This window comes from Mytilus californianus, unplaced genomic scaffold, assembly GCF_021869535.1.
Source record: "Mytilus californianus isolate M0D057914Y unplaced genomic scaffold, xbMytCali1.0.p SCAF_1, whole genome shotgun sequence".
Taxonomy (NCBI): domain Eukaryota; kingdom Metazoa; phylum Mollusca; class Bivalvia; order Mytilida; family Mytilidae; genus Mytilus; species Mytilus californianus.
In genome coordinates this window covers 71,046,318-71,066,301 of record NW_026262581.1, presented here as the reverse complement: position 1 = coordinate 71,066,301, position 19,984 = coordinate 71,046,318, and the positions used below count along the sequence as shown (strand labels likewise).

Sequence of the window (19,984 nt, the reverse complement as noted above, 5' to 3'; positions counted from 1 at the left end):
TAGGTTAAAAGGAAGTAAATAAAGATGATTGGCGCCACCTAAATTTCACATCCAAGATAATAGGTAGAAGTAAATTTATTTTCTGCTGCCCTAGTAATTAGAAATCAAAATTGAAATAGTGAGAAATGAGTGTTGGCCATTGGTGTAGAAATAGCGAGAAATTTAGAGAAAACTCTCTGTGACGAGAAACATTTTCTGTGCCAAATTTAGCAACGGGTGTTCTTCATTTATACTATTTCGAAAATCCCGGAACCGTTGAGTACCCTAAAAAATGCCATTTTTCTATCAAAAAAGCTGCAGCACCATATGTGTTTTGCAGTTTCAATTGCACACAAAGGTGTTGATAATTCAGATTTCGACATTTTTGTCAATGGATCTTTGATATGGAAAACACAGGACCAAAAAAGGCTACCATTGTCGCCTATGTAAATAATTACTTCCTTGTAACCTAAAGCGAAATAACGATTTCTGGCGCATCACTTTATTTTTCGAGATATTTTAGAAATTGGAAAGGTATTAAGGTAATAAGGTAATAAGTGATAAACTGTATCAGAAGAAATTTTCTGATCGCCATGAACCTATAGTATATATCAAATTTTTACTGTTTTTTTATTCTTCTGCCTAAGGGGTAGGGTTCATTAACCTACTGTAAGAACTAGAATTCTGTCAAGGACTCTGTCTTTAATCATTTCTCCTCATCCCCGATAACACTGCATGTTTTTATGCATATCTAAAAAAAAGGGGGGCTTATTTTTGCTGACGTTAGCGACATTTTTGTATTTTTAATGATAAAAATGTGCCAAAATGCCCCTAAAATATTAAAATTAAGTAAAAAATCAAAGGCTTTACATGTTTCTCCTTAGTATCGTCAAATTGAATGTTCTGCACACGATTCATATAAAACACATAACAGCAATGATAAATTCTTAGTTTTAACATTTTTATAGTCTATTTCATAAAATATTTTGGCTCTTATGCAACGGTCTTTATATATTCGTGATAAAGACATATAAGTTGGACACATTTATCAAATCATCAGCCTAAAGTCTTTAATAGGCCTATATCGAACTTTCTTAATCAAACACCTCGTTTTAAAAATAGCCAAACAGTCAAAATAAGCTGGTCAATTGCCCCAAGTGCGTAAAAAGTAACGTTTTCTGCAAAGGGGGGTACCTGTGAAGGAAGTAATTTTAAATAGTGAACAATTGTATCTTTAATCCAAAAATTTGAAGTTAAGCAGCAGGGGAATAAAGTAATCGACTTATGTAAAGATTGTCTGATTTTATTTCAATATATGTCAGTATAGGTTAAAAGGAAGTAAATAAGATGATTGACGCCACCTAGATTTCACATCCAAGATAGTAGGTAGGAGTAAATTTATTTTCTGCTGCCCTAGTAATTAGAAATCAAAATTGAAATAGTGAGAAATGAGTGTTGGCCATTGGTGTAGAAATAGCGAGAAATTTAGAGAAAACTCTCTGTGACGAGAAACATTTTCTGTGCCAAATTTAGCAACGGGTGTTCTTCATTTATACTATTTCGAAAATTCCGGAACCGTTGAGTACCCTAAAAAAATGCCATTTTTCTATCAAAAAAGCTGCGGCACCATATGTGTTTTGCATTTTCAGTTACACCAAAAGGTGTTGATAATTCAGATTTCGACATTTTTGTCAATGGATCTTTGATAGGGAAAACACAGGACCAAAAAAGGCTACCATTGTCGCCTATGTAAATAATTACTTCCTTGTAACCTGAAGGACGCATGTTCAAATTTAAGAATTGTCACACTGTTGCTGATGGGACAGACCTGACTTTATATTTCTGTAGCCTTTCCCAGAATATTCACTATGTGGTCGACCTATAAAAATAAGGAGTTTATATGTTCAGAGTTAAAAAATAAAGACATAAGAAAATGTTCAGAACATATGAAATTAATCTTATTCTTATTATAAATATTATCATTAAGGTAATAAACAGTAAAATAAGTTTTTTTAACATAATGCTGGGACTTATATTACGTATTTTTTCTTTGTTTTTTTTTGTTATTGCTTCTTTTTTTATATTTTACGGTAATAAATCATTCTTAAGTGAACATAATCATTTCAATACTGTTTCATTGAATGTGATTGTTTGTCATGGGATACAGAGTTATCTATCTTGATATTTAATAATTCTTTGAATCTATGAGAAAACTTGATGTTTGACAACAGGCCTATACATTGACTGTCAATAAAAGAAATATAACATCACACACCTATAGAACCCATAAAAAGCATATTGATCATATGTTAAAATCAGTTTAGTCTTAAACCACTTATTGGAAAGAAGATATGTCTATTGTTTTAGTCAGATTGAACTCTGTAGTTATTTAGCATTAAAAATATAATCAGCGCATATGGTTACATCACAACCAAAAATCACACATGAACATTTTTGTACTAATTTTATTTAGCAAGATTTTTGTTATTTGCCCTCAAACTGCTTTGAACATATCAAATATTCTTTTAGTGATCCTTTTTTACAAATTCTATTGTGCGAGTTTTTTTTGTATACTGTGCAAATTATCCAACAGCCTGACTGTATTTTATCTGTTATTAATTATTAATTCACATTTCAGGTTTTAATGAAATATATGTGTTTTTGTATACATTTGCGTTACATTATTTGTTACGAATATCATATATTCTAGAAAGATATTTTCTAGAAAGGCCCTTATCTGGCCCTTCCAAATCTGAAAATTTCAGAAGCGGTCTGGCATATTACCGCTCATACATGTTATATGCATTAATATAACTATGCCGCTCCTTATGTGCTTAGCAAATTGTACTCGAATTTGACAATAGAGCACTTCATTGACAAAACATATGAGTGAACTATTTTTTTTTAAATCATTGTAAGATTCAACAAGTAATTATGATTCTTATACGCGGAAATCATTCTAAATTGATATACATTTAAATATAGATAATGAATCAAATTAATGAGATTTTAATTGCTTGTGAGAGAGCTGTCTACATATTTCATTATATGAATGTTCTATTTCTTCAGACTTGGTATGTCATTTGGTCTCTTGTGGAGAGTTGTATCATTGGCAATCATACCACATCTTCTTATTTTTATAATTGATACACTTTTTAGCTTGGAGTTTCAGCAACATGTCATAAATGAACAAATCTTGTACTTTAATGGGGCATTAGCTGTCAAAACAATGTTCAGCGATTTGACTAAAATTTTCATATTTGATAAATAACATACTAAAACGTATATCCAAATTACAAAAGGTCTGAAATTAACAATTTACGATACATGGGCTCGATAATATGTATCAGCATTTCGGGTGTATTTTTAGTCTAGCCATCTAATTAACCTTCGAGTTGACCTCCGAAGACTGTCATATAACCCGATATGAACCTTAATATAGATATAAATAGATAGCGAACACGTGCAATTGATTTTTTTTAGGTCTGTTTGATTTCATATTATAGGTTAAAACATATGTTTATCATCGTTTTTACCTGTATAAGAATGTTTTTATGGATCTAATAAATCAACCAAATGGTTTACCCTTGTTTTAATTTCAATGTTGGCATTTTTTACTTTTAATAGCAGAACACACCTTATTTATGCGTAACTCATCTCTAGCAAAGAGGTCAAATTGAAGGTCACATGGATACGGATTCAATGAGGTCGAATTATTCACTTGCAAGTGAATAATTCATCAGTGATGTTTCTAAGCTTGTTTTGACAAAATTGAACCAAACTTGCAGCTAAAAGCGAATTATTATTTCACTATTTCATTTTCATTAATGATTTAATAAAACATAATCATATTTTATTTTTATATATATTTCGCACTTAATGGCCCTTTAAACAATCACAAATAAAATGTGTTTTTATACTTTATTTTTAAAATTTTCAAATATGTATATGTACATGTTATTTGGATGTGGATATGTAGATATAGAAAAATATCAGCCCGCGAGGCAGAATATGAAGCTAAATGTCGAGTGAGCGTAGCGAACGAGCCATTTAGCTTCATATTCTGTCGAGGGGGCTGATATTTTTCAATATCTATACAATCCACATTTAGATAACATTTTATCATCTTTCAAAGCAATGTTTTTTATCAAAATTTCCTTTTTCAATAATTTCGCGGGAATTGTTATTACCAGAGTGTCTCTGTTATTACTAGGCAACACACGTCATCAAAATATTAAACCGCGGATACACCTTGTGGCCGAAATACGCAGGGTGAAATATTCCCATTAACTAGAGGAAGAAAAATGTTTCGTGTACATGATAATGCATATATGAGAGTATAATATTTGAAGATGATACAAAAAAAAAGAAATATTAAAGATTATATTGAAAGATCGTAGTATTTCATATCAGCAGAAGAAGAACATTTCTACTCGATGACTGCTGAACAGCATACGCTTCATAAAAAAATTCCAGAAACGCATCAAAATGCTGTTTGTTTTCAAGACTAAAAGTACACATATATATTTAAGTAGTCGTAATTCGTAAAGGAGAAGTTAATCTGAGAAAGACAGATTCATAAAATTGAAAATGGAAATGGGGAGTGTGTCAAAGAGACAACAACCCGACCATAGAACAGACAACAGCAGAAGGTCACCAAATGGTCTTCAATGCAGCGAGAAATTCCCGCACCAGGAGGCGTCCTTCAGCTGGCCCCTAAACAAATATATATACTAGTTCAGTGATAATGAACGCCATACTAAACTCCAAATTGTACACAAGAAACTAAAATTAAAAATAATACAAGACTAACAAAGGCTAGAGGCTCCTGACTTGGGACAGGCGCAAAAATGCGGCGGGGTTAAACATGTTTATGAGATCTCAACCCTCCCCCTATACCTCTAGCCAATGTAGAAAAGTAAACGCATAACAATACGCACATCAAAATTCAGTTCAAGAGAAGTCCGAGTCTGATGTCAGAAGATGTAACCAAAGAAAATAAACAAAATGACAATAATACATAAATAACAACAGACTACTAGCAGTTAACTGACATGCCAGCTCCAGACTTCAATTAAACTGATTGAAAGATTATGTCTTCATCATATGAATATCAGGCACAATCCTTCCCGTTAGGGGCTTAGTATCATACCATCATAACATATATGAGAAGAACATAACCCGTGTCATGCCAACAACTGGTTTTTAAATAAATGTGTTAAGTGCCGATGCAAAGACCCTATAAGTGAATCAATATTAACGCCAAAATATGCAATCTTTAATGACCTGACAACAGTATCGTAACTATATACATTTAATGACCTGACAACAGTATCGTAACTATATACATGTTCACTATAAATGTTTTTAATAATTTAAACTGCCACCCCCGCATTGTTGATATTTGTATCGATAGATTGATCTCAATACAGGTCAGATCAATAGTTCAAATTAGGTCAAATAGTTCAGTTCTGAAAAAAGGAGTCCCGGCCCGGCAGAACTTATCAAGACTGCCGTCGACACCATTTTATCAACATCTCGTTTCAGAATGTAAAGTAATTTTAGGAAAAAAGAAATGGTTCATTGTAAAATATGTACTGCAAGTGTAATTTATTTTTATTAAAAGAATTTATTTGGTGACTTATCACCATTACAATACAAGGCAATATGTTGGGAGAATTTGTTGATAAGTCCTGCTCACTTGATAATGTCTCCTCACTTGCACGCGCTAACTGGATACGAGTTTTACAGATATGTTGAGGAAGCTGATATAGCGGTAGGGAAGGATGATAATTATGTATGTTTGGTTGTGTTTATATCTAAAACAACAAAAGTTTCAATTATTCCACCGTACAGAAGTGTTCTATTGTTTTATTTTGGTCTATATTTTTAAAAATTTCATATTTGCTACAACATAACTTTGCAAGTATTTAAAAGGGCATTAGCTACGAGATATATATAAAAATATGACTATTTTTGTCAAAATTGAAAGTAAAACAAGGGTAAATTATTTGGTTGACTGATTCGATCCGCAGAAAGTCTTTCTTCTACAGGTAAAAACCATGATTAACATATTTGTAACCTATAATATGAAACCAAACAGACCTAGAAAAATCCAATTGCACATGTTTGCTATATATTTATCTATTTATATCTATATTTATGTTTATCCCATCTTCTCATTTATATTATATCAGGTTCCATGACTGTCGGCTGTCTTCGGAGGTCACCTCGATGGTTAATTAGACAACGTCTAGACTAAAATACACATGAAATGCTGATACATATGATACATAATTTGGATATACGCTTTAGTATGTTATTAATCAATTTTGAATCAAATTGGTGAACATTGTTTTGGCAGCAAATTCCCCTATAACTGTTGTTTCTAATTATAAAGGAGTAATTGTTAACGCTTCAAAATACTGGCTGTATCTTATCTGTACTTAATTACGATTTGTTATAACAACACTCGTTGTATTTAGTTGGTAGGCATAGGTTGAATATATATTTCACCACTGTTGGTATAGGTTTAAGACACCAACCAAATTTATAAGTTATTTATGTTTTTACAGTAATGAAAATCTTTCCACCACTAATTGATGTCAAATCCTTTTAACCCACCTCAAATCAAAGGATATATTATTAACATTATTTCAAAATCAAAGTCTTCTTTGGCAGTAAAGAAACCACGAGTAGAACTTCAAGAGGTTAATGTAGATGACGACAAAAAAACTCTCAGAAGCTGTTGCTATGTTAGAGATGAATGATTTTAATGCTAATGCTGTCGATATTTTAAACGAGGTTTTTTCTACTGTCAATATATAGAACGTGATGCTATTGTTACTGTAGATGACGTTTGAATAACCCCATTAAATTCTTTACTTAGCAAGTTGTAAAGTCACAACCAATGATGTCAAAGAAGTATCGGTAAATTCCTATTTGATTTTTACAATTTTTATATTTGTGGTTCTAGCTGTCTAACAGAACTTCATTCATAAAATGATATATGGAAATTAAATTTAACATCAGTTATGATTATGAAGAAGGGTAGATGTCCTAAGCAGTACACACACACATGTCCATTGGAAATATGTGGAAGTTTGTGATAAATAATTGATAGATCATCCAAATACTTGTACCAACTAGACTTTAAGAAAAAGTTACACTGTTATTTGGGGTCACCGCACCAGGCGAAGTAGGCGATAAAGACGCCCTGTCATTCCCACTTTTGCTCTAGAAACGGTGATAATTTAACATAAACACCACAGCTTCTCATTTGTATTACAAACTTGATAACTGAGTCTAAACAGTTTGTTTTAAAAAAAGACTAGTAAAATAAGTAAGGTCTCCAATAATATGATCTGGTTTCAATTTAATCATGGCTATTGCCTCTAGGTGATGCATTTGTACTTGTTCAAGATAATTGTTTCTCAACATAGGACCTTCAACAATTAGAAAAACTCATATCGTATAGTCAGCTATAAAAGGCCCTGGCACGACAAAATGACAAATCTTCATGATCACATGTGACCAAGTTTTACACACCTATAATTTCAATGATTTTTTTCAGTTTTATTATATTGGTGAATGTCAGGGCAAACAAGAAAGTTATTGCATGAAATGTAATGAACACTTTTTATGATATTTTCACAAGTATGAATTTTCTGCAGGAAAAGACTAGCGGGTCTGCATATTTGGTGAATATTTTTATCTTGGCATAATTTATGTGTTTAGTATATTGGTACATCGTATTGTTAGTAATAGATGTTACTTTTACTGAACATTCTTGTGCATAAACTCTAACTTTTAATTACAGTGAACCTATAATCATTCATGATATATCCAGGTTGTAATTGAGCATGATGTACTTTCTTTTATTTTGTTTTTGTTGATACTAGATCTTTACTTGTTAGTCTGGCATGGTTGAATATAATTCACAACTTTTCCAGACTGGGGAATTTAAAGCTTACAGTATCATAATTGTGTAGAAACTTGTCAGTTCTTGAAAACTGGATGTTTCTTCAAAAACTTGCTCTTTTTGTGTTGTTGGAATGCTGTCTTGTAGAAATATACCCCACATTTTCTTTTATTAATATGCTTAAATCTGTGGACTAAAAGAACAAATATGTTTTATGATCTATAAAAATTATTATCTGCTGAATATGAGTGTTATACAATTTATGCCAAAAGTCTTGGATAGAAGTTTTATTCATACTTAGATACTGACAACGAAAGAGGGCTTTGTCTTGATATGCACTTTTAGCTATTTATATTTGCAAACTAATAGGCTTAAAGTGAGAAAAATATATTTTCTTTTAGTATTGTTATTCTTTTATAGATCATTTGTTGATAAAAATATGTTATTTATAGAATTATGAAGGTATAGATTTTTTTATTAAACAAAATTATAAATGAAAAGGAAATATCTCCAAATGTTTTCTCCTTTTCTGATCTATACACTGTTCACACAAACCAAGGGTATATTGTCAAGATAAATGTATGGAAGATTGTTCATCTTGAAGATTTTTAATTGAATTTCAAGTTTATTATGTTATAGTTTGTATTTCAATCTATTTGAATATGCGCCTGGATGAAAACATTATGTTGGTTTTAGTTACAATTCAATAGAAGTTCAGGTTGAATAAGTACCGTAGAAGCTTTTTACACCCTGTAAATTGGATACTAAGATTTTTATGACTGGGATAATAATGGTATTACTGAACTTGTTACTTCATAAATAGTATGTGTCAGTTTTAAAATAATGTTTTAGATACTATTTTGAATGCCCATTGAAAATTTTTAACAAAATTTCAGTTTTCACTCAAGTTTTACTATGGTTTTTCTCTTTATCCGTTTTTGTAAAATATAAACCAGGCCATATATTTAAAAAAAAAAACACCTGATAACTGTACAAAATAATTTTTATAAATTTCTAACAACATTACACTTTTGTTTTGAAAGATATTCTTAAATTGAAAAAAGGTGGCCCATACAGGAAATGGATGTATATTCAACCCCCCTTTTCCCCTTTTAATTAGTTATTATTTCAGAATAAATCATATTAAATGGAAAATAAACTTGCTGGCATACATTATTGATATTTATTTAGGCACAATTTGAATTAAGTTATATTTACCTGAGCAGTTAAGGTATAGATATTGAAAAGCTTATGAGCCCCCATTTTTTTTTTTAATCAGCAAACTTTGAAGTGGCAAAATTATTTTGTTATTCAAATTCCCAGTACAATATTTTATGAAAGCAGTATGGGTTAGTAGTTTTATCGATTTATAATATTGATTTGAAAAAATAAGTGTTATTTTAGGCGCTATATATTTTTAAAAATTGGGAATCCATTTTTTTGGGCAAATTGCCATTTTCAAAAAGTTATCTCCCTTTGATGACGATATGATTAAGGTTTGAAGTAAGGTTTGAAATAAGTTTTGAAATAAAGTAAAAACAAATTGTACTATGTGTGTGTTACAAATGGGATATAGTGTTTGTTTGTATTATTACAGTGTAAAAAATTGTTCTGATTTGCCTTCGTTTTGCTGTCATTTTGATGCCATTTTAAGAAAAGTCCTACTTTCCAAGATGAACTCCGTGCGTCGGCCATTTAAAATTTTTGAGAACAAATTATTTTTCATTTGAAAGCTTATACATGCACCAAATTACTGTCCAAGTTATATAAAATTTGGACAACATTGCTTCTGGACCCTTTTGCATGGTTTTCTCTGAGATTACCTCTTAAAAAGATGTTTATTAAATGTCTAACTAATTAGTCAAGTGTTTAAAACACTGACACGTGTCACCTTTTTTTACCGAATACGAATCCTTTATTTCTCACAAAACTACATTAATATAGTTATAGAGATCATATATAAACATAGCTAGCAGGTACAATTATTACGTGCATGTGTGAACAATACAATGAAATTAACTTGGAGGACTGACTTTCACATTTATAACTTTGATAAATTTACTTAATTTTTCTAGTAACAATATTTGATGAGTTAAACAGTTGATCAAATTTATAGATATTAGGGTTTGACCAACAATACTGCGGTGAAAAAATCTTTATTTCTAACTCAAATGTACTACAATTTATAATGTAATGGTACTCGTCACCAATGTGGTTTGAGTCACAGAGACGGCATCCTCTGTTTTCTCTCGCTAAACCTGCCACCATCTAAATTAAATCGGCAGATGGTGACTTCCACATCTATATTTGCACAATATATAAATGAAATTATAAGGTAAAAATAAAAATGTTTTTCTTCATGTATACTGATGTGTTCGGTGCAAATTTGAAATTTGAAAATCGTGTAATTTCTTGATATTTTTATGTACTCTTTCATGACATTTTAAACAGACTTCAAGGTACATTCAGTCAGGAATCTGATAAAATAAACTCTTTAAGAAACCGAGTTTGTAATATCGAACGCCAGACGCGCATTTCGTCTTTCAAAGACTCATCAGTGACGCTCGAATCAAAAGAGTAGGAAGACACATAAAAAACGACCTGTACGTTGTACAAGACGAAAGACCAGTTTGACAAACAATTTATGCGTAGGTATATTAGTTGATTAATATAAACTTAATAAACAGACCAAGATCATTTTTATGTGAACGCATATAAGGCTGATGATGCAACAAAAGAAAGGAATATAGATAGAAACAAAACGTATTGTGCTAAGTAATTTCTGTGACACAGGTAATACTGGTCTTTACCAAAATTAAAAATAGATTTTCACTTTAGGTCAACATTTTCAAACTGGATATTAACATTTGCAATAAAGTAAGTCTTTGTTTGTTATTAATATAAATGTTTAGTAAATCTGCAAAATACTTCATATTGATCATTTTGCAATCGGAAAACAGTTGTACTACATTCAAGTAGAAGTTCTTTGATAAACACTTTGCTAATGATGACCTAATGTTTTAAAACATTTTTAGTTTATCGTTATGTATCTCAATATATGTTGATTGATCATGTTTACAAATACCTTTTTTTAGAATGAACAAGTTGTATTGAATTTGTCCCATTTTAAGTGGTTGTAGATTTTCCAGAAATCTCTCTGTCAGGGACTGGATTATTGGACGTCTTCATTTTCTAAGATGATTTGGGTAAACAATAATCATATACATGCTTTTCACTTTTAAGATATTCTTAAACATGTGCTTAGGAGTTGTGGGATGGCTCTTGACAAGATTTTTGAGAAATCTTTGAAAACTGGAGGGGGAGTGTTATTTGAACAAAATAGTAACTAAATCAATGCAGGTCAAGTGTGGTGTCAATGAAAAACTGTTTGTTGTAGTAACTGTGTGTCTTGTTTCTTTCAAATAATCACGGCCATATTCTTGCCGATATGATCTGAATAATATTAAAAGTACAAGCCAATGCACACATATATCTTACATAAGCACATAGCTAGTGACATAGTGTCTGTTTATATTGGGAAACATTAAATAATGAATCGTTGTTGATTGGGACTTTGGTGTACTGAACTAAAAGCCTTGTATGTTATGTAATTTTTAATCCAATATACGCGTGGATAAGGAAAAAGGACTTGATCGAAGACTAGTTATTAATCAATATTTGTATATGGAAATCAAAATATGTTCTTTATACAGTATCCCCTTTTCAAATACCTACCTGATTTATGGTTTATTTATTTTTTATTATGAAAACTGAAAAACGTGCAGAAACAAAATAAAATTTAAAAAGTATCAATTAAGAAATGAAAGAAGAGAAAACACGAAAAATCACAACATATCTCTATTACCAAAAAAAATCGCCCTTTCCCCAAGCGCCTGTAATAATTGTGCCGCATAAAATTATCAACAATAAAAAAGATAAAGCAAAATATAGCAAGATCAATATTAAAATTGGTATTTAATAAAAAAAAAAAAAATACAGCAATTCAACTAATGCAATAACATGTCCTATTTTTGGTGTGTACGGTTAAAATGTTTTTTTTTTCAACATTTCAAGTTAATAAATATGGCGTTTTATTACAACGTTGATAAAAAACCATTAAAATTCTTGAGTATACGAAAGTATAATTTATCCTTATTGATACAAAAAAACAAAAACAAAACAGCAGAAAATTAGCTGTGAAATGCATTTGATCCCAACCTTAAACAATGTTAAAATTGAATAATAGGATATTGCTACTCTAGTGCATATCTTACAAATGACGTGTGCATATTTTGTTAAAAGTTGGAGACGTCATTTCATTTCATTTTTTAACTTTCATAATTTTACACATTTTTTTTTGCCAAGATTTTTACAAGTACATTTGATGTTTTTTACATTAACACACAGTTTTTCAAATAGTACATTTTTATTTGGTATTAGATGTCAAACATTAATTTTCCAATACTTTGCATTCTGGTTATATTTATTTTTTTTCTAATTGGACACAAACATGTCTCCATAGGAGTCATTTTAACTAAAAAGATTTTTTTTTAGTTAATTTTACTAGAAAGTTAAGATACAACAGTAAAGATACTGTGATGAAAAAAAATTCAACAGACGTATTAAGCTGTAATTTTTGATTGACAATTATTTAGAAAAAGAACACATATACTAGACAGTTATTTACAGGGTAGTATTGTTTGAACACACTTCATTTCATATGGTATACAGCATCCCAATTCAGAAAATTGATACCACAATTATGTATATTCGAAATTGATTTGTGTTATTTTTTAAGATCACTATTTGGTAAACAAAGTTTTCAGTTTTATGTAATAACAACTTGATTTGTTATATTATACATCACAAGTTATCAAATTGCCAATATGAATAAAGATCTCGAATTACCTAATCGAGAGCTCGTACAAACAATTCAAAGTTTTGATTTGTAAAAAAATACTTTTTATCTAATCTAGATGATAACATGGATAATACATGGAAACCTTGGTCAAACAGTCGATTTCCTTACAATGGTTTGTCCTTTCAAGGATTTAGTAGTTTCCGTGTAAAAATCGTCTTGTTTCAGTCAATATATCAGTTAAAACTTATAATCAAGTATATCAATTTAGACTGATCATCAAATTTAATAAACTTAAATGGAGTCAAATTTACAATTTCTGGTCAGTAACATACTCTCTGCTCCATCGTATGGCGTATCTCAAATAATATGTTTCGCTCGGCATATTCACACTTACATTAACAGGGTGATCTCATAATCTTCCAATACAGTTATGAAGAAGAACGTGAGAAATCGACACTACATAATTTTTACGGTCATCATCACGAATTTCGGTTGACATATAAGAAGTGTCTGTGTTTGAACTCTCTAGTGACATCTTATTTTGTGGTCTACTGTATTTAGAATAGTCGACTGGACTGCTATATCACCGATTGTGTCCTATTCCCAATTGTTGATTGATTGATTGATTGATTGTTGGTGTTTAACGCTACTTTCAGTACTCTTACATATATCGTAGCGGTGTTTTTTTAGGGGGAAGCTGGAGTGCTCGAGATTACCACCAACCTTTGGCAGAACAATTGGCAATTCCAGGCTCGAAAACTCCTGCCACGTGCGGGGTTTGAACTCACAACCACATGGTTGACAGGCTTGTGATTCTGTAGATGAAATACATAGACAACCCGGCTATTTCCGATTGTGACATTTTAACTGAGTGTCAATTCATTAAAACACAAAAGTGCTGACTATTAGGATAATAAACTCGGGGACAAAACGTCCACCCGCAACGGCATCGACACAGTGTTTGTTAACACTCCTCAAAGATACCAGGCTTACCATTTGGTACATAATACCTAGACTTAAGAATCAAATTTCAGCAGTGGTTTTATTGTACGTTTTTCTATGCGTTTTTAGTTGTTTCTTAGGCTAACAACGAAACATACTAGTAGTTAAAGATCCATTAAAAGTAGCGTAAAACTTAATTCACCATATGTTCATATGTTTATCTTTATACTATAAAAACTATCTAAATACTGTTTTGACCCGTCAGTAGCCGTATTTTAGAACATCATGCTATTTGCGTACTTTCTGGAATTGTGGTGTTAATGGCTTACTTTTATCTTTGTATAATCCCTTTTGTAACTCGGAATAAGAATAAAGATAAACAGACGAGTTACGAAATGGGATTATACAAAGATAAAAGTAAACCATCAACACCACAATCATAGTTAACAACAATTGTATTTTAATTGTATGCTATAGTTCAAAGCTGTTTACTAAGTATAAGACTTAAAAGCAAATTTTGTTTGTTTAGTAAATTCTTACAAACATTTGCATACAGTCAGTAATAAATATACATATTTGGCAAAGATAGCCTGAACCTTGTAGATGTCTGAAATTTCATCAGATTGCATAATTTTAACATCCGTTACATTCAATAGAAACAAATTATGTCCCAACTGTCAAGGCAAACACATTACGTTGATTGAAATCAATCTCTATCAAGGGAGACCTCGTTTAAATGAGCATTATAACAGAGGTTTGAATCTATTAATATTTTAATGCATGTTTTATGTAATGATTTTCTTGGGTCTTATATTTATTTGAGACCAGCGATCAGAATGAGGTTGTTCAATTCATTCAAACACATGGATCATGCACATGATGAATAAACCACACAAATGTTTTGACAACAACGATTGATTGCTTTAAAATTAAAATCAGTGTTAATGTTAAATTCTAGATTTAATCTCTCCTAGGTTTTTAGTCAAATTACTGTATGATCAACTCATTTTCTAAAATCGACAATCCAAACTATTTTAATTCATATTAATTTCATGTCTCCGTATTAATAAAATGTACATGTATGATGTTTTTCGCGTGTATTAGATTATTTTTGTATTATGTACTGTTTTGTATATAAAAAAAGGATGTTCTAAGTTAAAAAAAAGTGTGTCTGATCCATTTGTTATTGTTTTGGACAATAAAGTATGTTTAGATTACATTCGAGTATATATTAAAGAGATGTAAAGAAATATATTGATATTAGGTGTCTAGATTGAATTTTCAAGGATTGAGGTATAAAAAGTAGTTGCAGTTTTGTGAATTGGGTATGGTACATTTTGATCAATAGAAGTATGTTTTTGGTGAAATGTAGGAAAAAGTCACAGGAAAAAAAGTAATGGAAAACAAGTGACGGATAAAAAGTCACAAGAAAAAAAGTCATAGGAAAAAAGGTCACAATAAAAAAAAAAAAAAAAAAAAAAATAGTAAATATAGTATATTAAATTTTTGAATACATATATAAATACATTTAAATAAATTTTTATTAAGATGTAGGCAGAAACATTTATATATGTATAACAAATATATATATATATACAACTCGTCAAAACATCAGCCCAACAATGTTAGATCTGTAAATTTGCTTTGGCAAATTTTTTGTTTTTCCCTCGCCGGAATTCGAACTCATGCTACTTAGATATCGTGACAATCATTTGGTCTTTTGGAAAATGTTGTTTTTGCTGTATTTAGACCCCTCTACCAAGAAATTAGTTTTGCATGCACACGTATAAAAATGGCGGTTTTTATTCAACGCAATCATAGGTTTGAACGTTGTTTTCAATTTAGACTTGTTTATATTTTTTCGTTTGGGCTTGTATTATATTTGCCTTCGGGTTTATCTGATCCGTTCATCCTATTTTGACTCTTTCAAAATTCAAGAATCTATTCTAAATTGAAGTAAATTATATAGCCTTCCAAATACCGTTTCGATTCCTAACATCACTGAAGAGACACTAATTGTCGAAATCCGAAAATGGTTACAAATTTGTGCACCTCATGTTTGCGGTATACCATCTTTTCCGCAAGTTTATTGTTTTTTGTTTGGTAATAAATAATGAGAAGATCTATTTTGTTACATCTTGTGATCTGTTTATTTGGCAATAGCCAATGGCGGTCAGCAGGGTTTAAGAACATCAGTTGTTCGACCTGCTAGTCAAATGCGTTTTGTTAAAAATTTAATATACTTTTTCACTCATTTAGTCTTTTGGAAACTGTTGTTTGTGCTGTATTTAGACCCCTCTACCAAGAAATTAGTTTTGCATGCACACGTATTAAAATTACGGTTTTTATTCAACGCAATCATAGGTTTGAACGTCGTTTTCAATTCAGACTTGTTTATATTTTTTCGTTTGGGCTTGTATTATATTTGCCTTCGGGTTTATATGATCCGTTCATCCTATTTCGACTCTTTCAAAATTCAAGAGTCTATCCTAAATTGAGGTAAATTATATGGCCTTCCAAATTCCGTTTCGATTCCTAACATCACTGAAGAGACATTAATTGTCGAAATCCGGATATGGTGTACAAATTTTTGCACCTCATGTTTGCGGTATACCATCCTTTCCGCAAGTTTATTGTTTTCTGTTTGGTAATAAATTAATAATAAGATCTATTTTGTTACATCTTGTGATCCGTTTATTTGGCAATCGCAAATGGCAGTCAGCAGGGTTTAAGAACCTATGTTGTTCGACCTGCTAGTCAAATGCGTTTTGTTAAAATATACTTTTTCACTCATTTGGTCTTTTGGAAAATGTTGTTTGTGCTGTATTTAGACCCCTCTACCAAGAAATGTGTTTTGCATGCACACGTATAAAAATTTCGGTTGTATCCAACGCAATCATAGGTTTGAACGTTGTTTTCAATTTAGACTTGTTTATATTTTTTCGTTTGGGCTTGTATTATATTTGCCTTCGGGTTTATATGATCCGTTCATCCTTTTTTGATTCTTTCAGAATTCAAGAGTCTATCCTAAATTGAGGTAAATTATATGGCCTTCCAAATTCCGTTTCGATTCCTAACATCACTGAAGAGACATTAATTGTCGAAATCCGGATACGGTATACAAATTTTTGCACCTCATGTTTGCGGTATATCATCGTTTCCGCAAGTTTATTGTTTTCTGTTTGGTAATAAATTAATAATAAGATCTATTTTGTTACATCTTGTGATCCGTTTATTTGGCAATCGCAAATGGCAGTCAGCAGGGTTTAAGAACATCAGTTGTTCGACATGCTAGTCAAATGCGTTTTGTTAACATATACTTTTATACTTATTTGGTCTTTTGGAAAATGTTGTGTGTGCTGTATTTAGACCCCTCTACCCAGAAATTATTTTCCCATTCACACGTATAAAAATTTCGGTTTTTATTCAACGCAATCATAGGTTTGAACGTTGTTTTCAATTTAGACTTCTTCTTATTTTTTTGTTTGGGCTTGTATTATATTTGCCTTCGGCTTTATATGATCCGTTCATCCTATTTTGACTCTTTCAAAATTCAAGAGTCTATCCTAAATTGAGGTAAATTATATGGCCTTCCAAATACCGTTTCGATTCCTAACTTCACTGAAAAGACATTAATTGTCGAAATCCGGATATGTTATACAACTTATTGCACCTCATGTTTGCGGTATACCATCTTTTCCGCAAGTTTATTGTTTTCTGTTTGGTAATAAATTAATAATAAGATCTATTTTGTTACATCTTGTGATCCGTTTATTTGGCAATCGCCAATGGCAGTCAGCAGGGTTTAAGAACATCAGTTGTTCGACCTGCTAGTCAAATGCGTTTTCTTAAAATATACTTTTTCACTCATTTAGTCTTTTGGAAACTGTTGTTTGTGCTGTATTTAGACCCCTCTACCAAGAAATTAGTTTTGCATGCACACGTATAAAAATGGCGGTTTTTATTCAACGCAATCATAGGTTTGAACGTTGTTTTCAATTTAGACTTGTTTATATTTTTTCGTTTGGGCTTGTATTATATTTGCCTTCGGGTTTATCTGATCCGTTCATCCTATTTTGACTCTTTCAAAATTCAAGAATCTATTCTAAATTGAGGTAAATTATATGGCCTTCCAAATACCGTTTCGATTCCTAACATCACTGAAGAGACATTTATTGTCGAAATCCGAATATGGTTACAAATTTGTGCACCTCATGTTTGCGGTATACCATCTTTTCCGCAAGTTTATTGTTTTTTGTTTGGTAATAAATAATGAGAAGATCTATTTTGTTACATCTTGTGATCTGTTTATTTGGCAATAGCCAATGGCAGTCAGCAGGGTTTAAGAACATCAGTTGTTCGACCTGCTAGTCAAATGCGTTTTGTTAAAATATACTTTTTTACTCATTTGGTCTTTTGTAAAATGTGTTTTGTGCTGTATTTAGACATCTCTACCAAGAAATTAGTTTTGCATGCACACGTATAAAAATTGCTGATATCCAACGCAATCATAGGTTTGAACGTTGTTTTCAATTTAGACTTGTTTGTATATTTATATGTCTCTATCATATGTAAAAAGTAACAGGAAAATCATTTGACCTGAATTTGTATATGATTTCAATTGAATAGTATTTCGGAATATTTCAACATCTTTTAATGTTAGAATCAGTGGTGTGGTATTTCTATGTTTGTGTTTATTGCAATTTAATAAATTTATGAGATTAAAATAATCTATTGTGTATGAAAATAATGTCAAGTTTTAAAAACAATTCAATAGACGGTTATTAACTAATTACTTGGATTCAATTAACCATTTCCCTGTCAATCGGCTACTGTCTTGACAGGGTGTCATCCTGGTTTGCCCACTTTTAATTACATGCATATGTAAACATAGGGGGGATTGTTGTTTAAACAATTATAGTTTATTTCTGAATTATAGTCATATTTTTTGCCTATTATTTTACCTGTAAAATTTTATGAAAGATATTATATTCTGCTATTAAAGCAAGGAAAATGTGCAAAAATATTTTATATTTGATATAATTTTTAGCAGGAAAATATATTGAATTTGACAAAAAAAAAAATTCTAAAAATGTGTACAAAAATGTGAATTAAATTTTAGCATTTGTCAACAAATAGTTTTAATTATTGGTACATTCTGAAATTTTTTTAAAGTAAAATAATGAAACTAAGAAAAGATTAGAATAAATGTCATTTGAATTTCTTTATATTTATTCAACTTATTCTTTTTTTAAATTTTGATAAATACACTGTTCTGAAATTTAATATAAAAAATATCCTATCAATTCTAACAAATAGAATATAAAATGCAACTGTTCAGTAGCCAAGCTTTGTATATGACACCATTTGAACAGTATTAACTCTTATAATTTCCACCCCACCTAGTTGAGGATGTTTGGCTAACAACTTTAGAATACATAGGTGAAGCTGACAACATACCCGTAACAACATCATTTACTGATTACGTGACAGAGTTCTGGGTTGAAGAATACCACTTTCTATGGAACCACTACTACACAGAAGGACCACGCATCACCTGGAAGGATGGCACAACAAAATCAAGAAGAGACTCCAACATGCCCACCCTTACATCTATGAGATCATTGAGTTACTGAAGAAGACCCATGCACTAACAGAATGTAATATTATCCAGTATGCAGCAGGAGGAGCCCGCCCACCAAAAAGACGAAGATACAGAGTGATAGACTCCAACTACTGAAAGACAGATACCAACAAGGACTCATCAACTACTCTGACGCAACATCCCACCTTCTCAATTTAAACTGAACAACTTAGTGAAATATTGTAATTTGTGACTTTGTAAATTTAATGTTTTGTGACTTTTGATACATATATATAAAATATTGTATTTCCGATCATTATACATATAGTGCCCCATACTACTTATTTTGACATGTGCTTTATTATTACCTTAATATGCAATGCATTTATAAACTTGATTCATATATATTATATATATTGGTGTATTTATATCATGAAAATCATTCAGAAACTAATGAATTATTAAGACACTTTTATTACTGAATGTCATTGTTTTGTCAATAATTGTACATGTAAGTTAAATGAATCCATTGAATTGATATTAAATTATTGAGAAAATTTTTTTTAATTTAATTGTTATTTTTCTATACGAATGAAAATGGAAGTACAAAATAAAAAATACCTGAATATATAGAAAACACTAATAAACTATATTCCTAAGTTGGAACAGACTATACAATTGTATGTTCATTAAACCT

At 30.8% G+C, this 19,984-nt stretch overlaps 1 protein-coding gene across 2 annotated transcripts in view; it reads left to right on the top strand.

Moving 5' to 3' along the window:
* Positions 1 to 10,729: 10,729 nt before the first annotated feature.
* Positions 10,730 to 19,984, top strand: part of LOC127723438 (uncharacterized) — a 241,454-nt gene continuing 232,199 nt past the window's right edge. Inside the window, exon 1 of one of the 2 annotated variants that reach the window (XM_052230085.1) lies at positions 10,730 to 10,777. The gene's annotated coding sequence lies outside the window, so the exon portion shown is untranslated. The remainder of the gene's footprint in view (positions 10,778 to 19,984) is intronic. The other variant, XM_052230094.1, reaches the window with a different exon arrangement.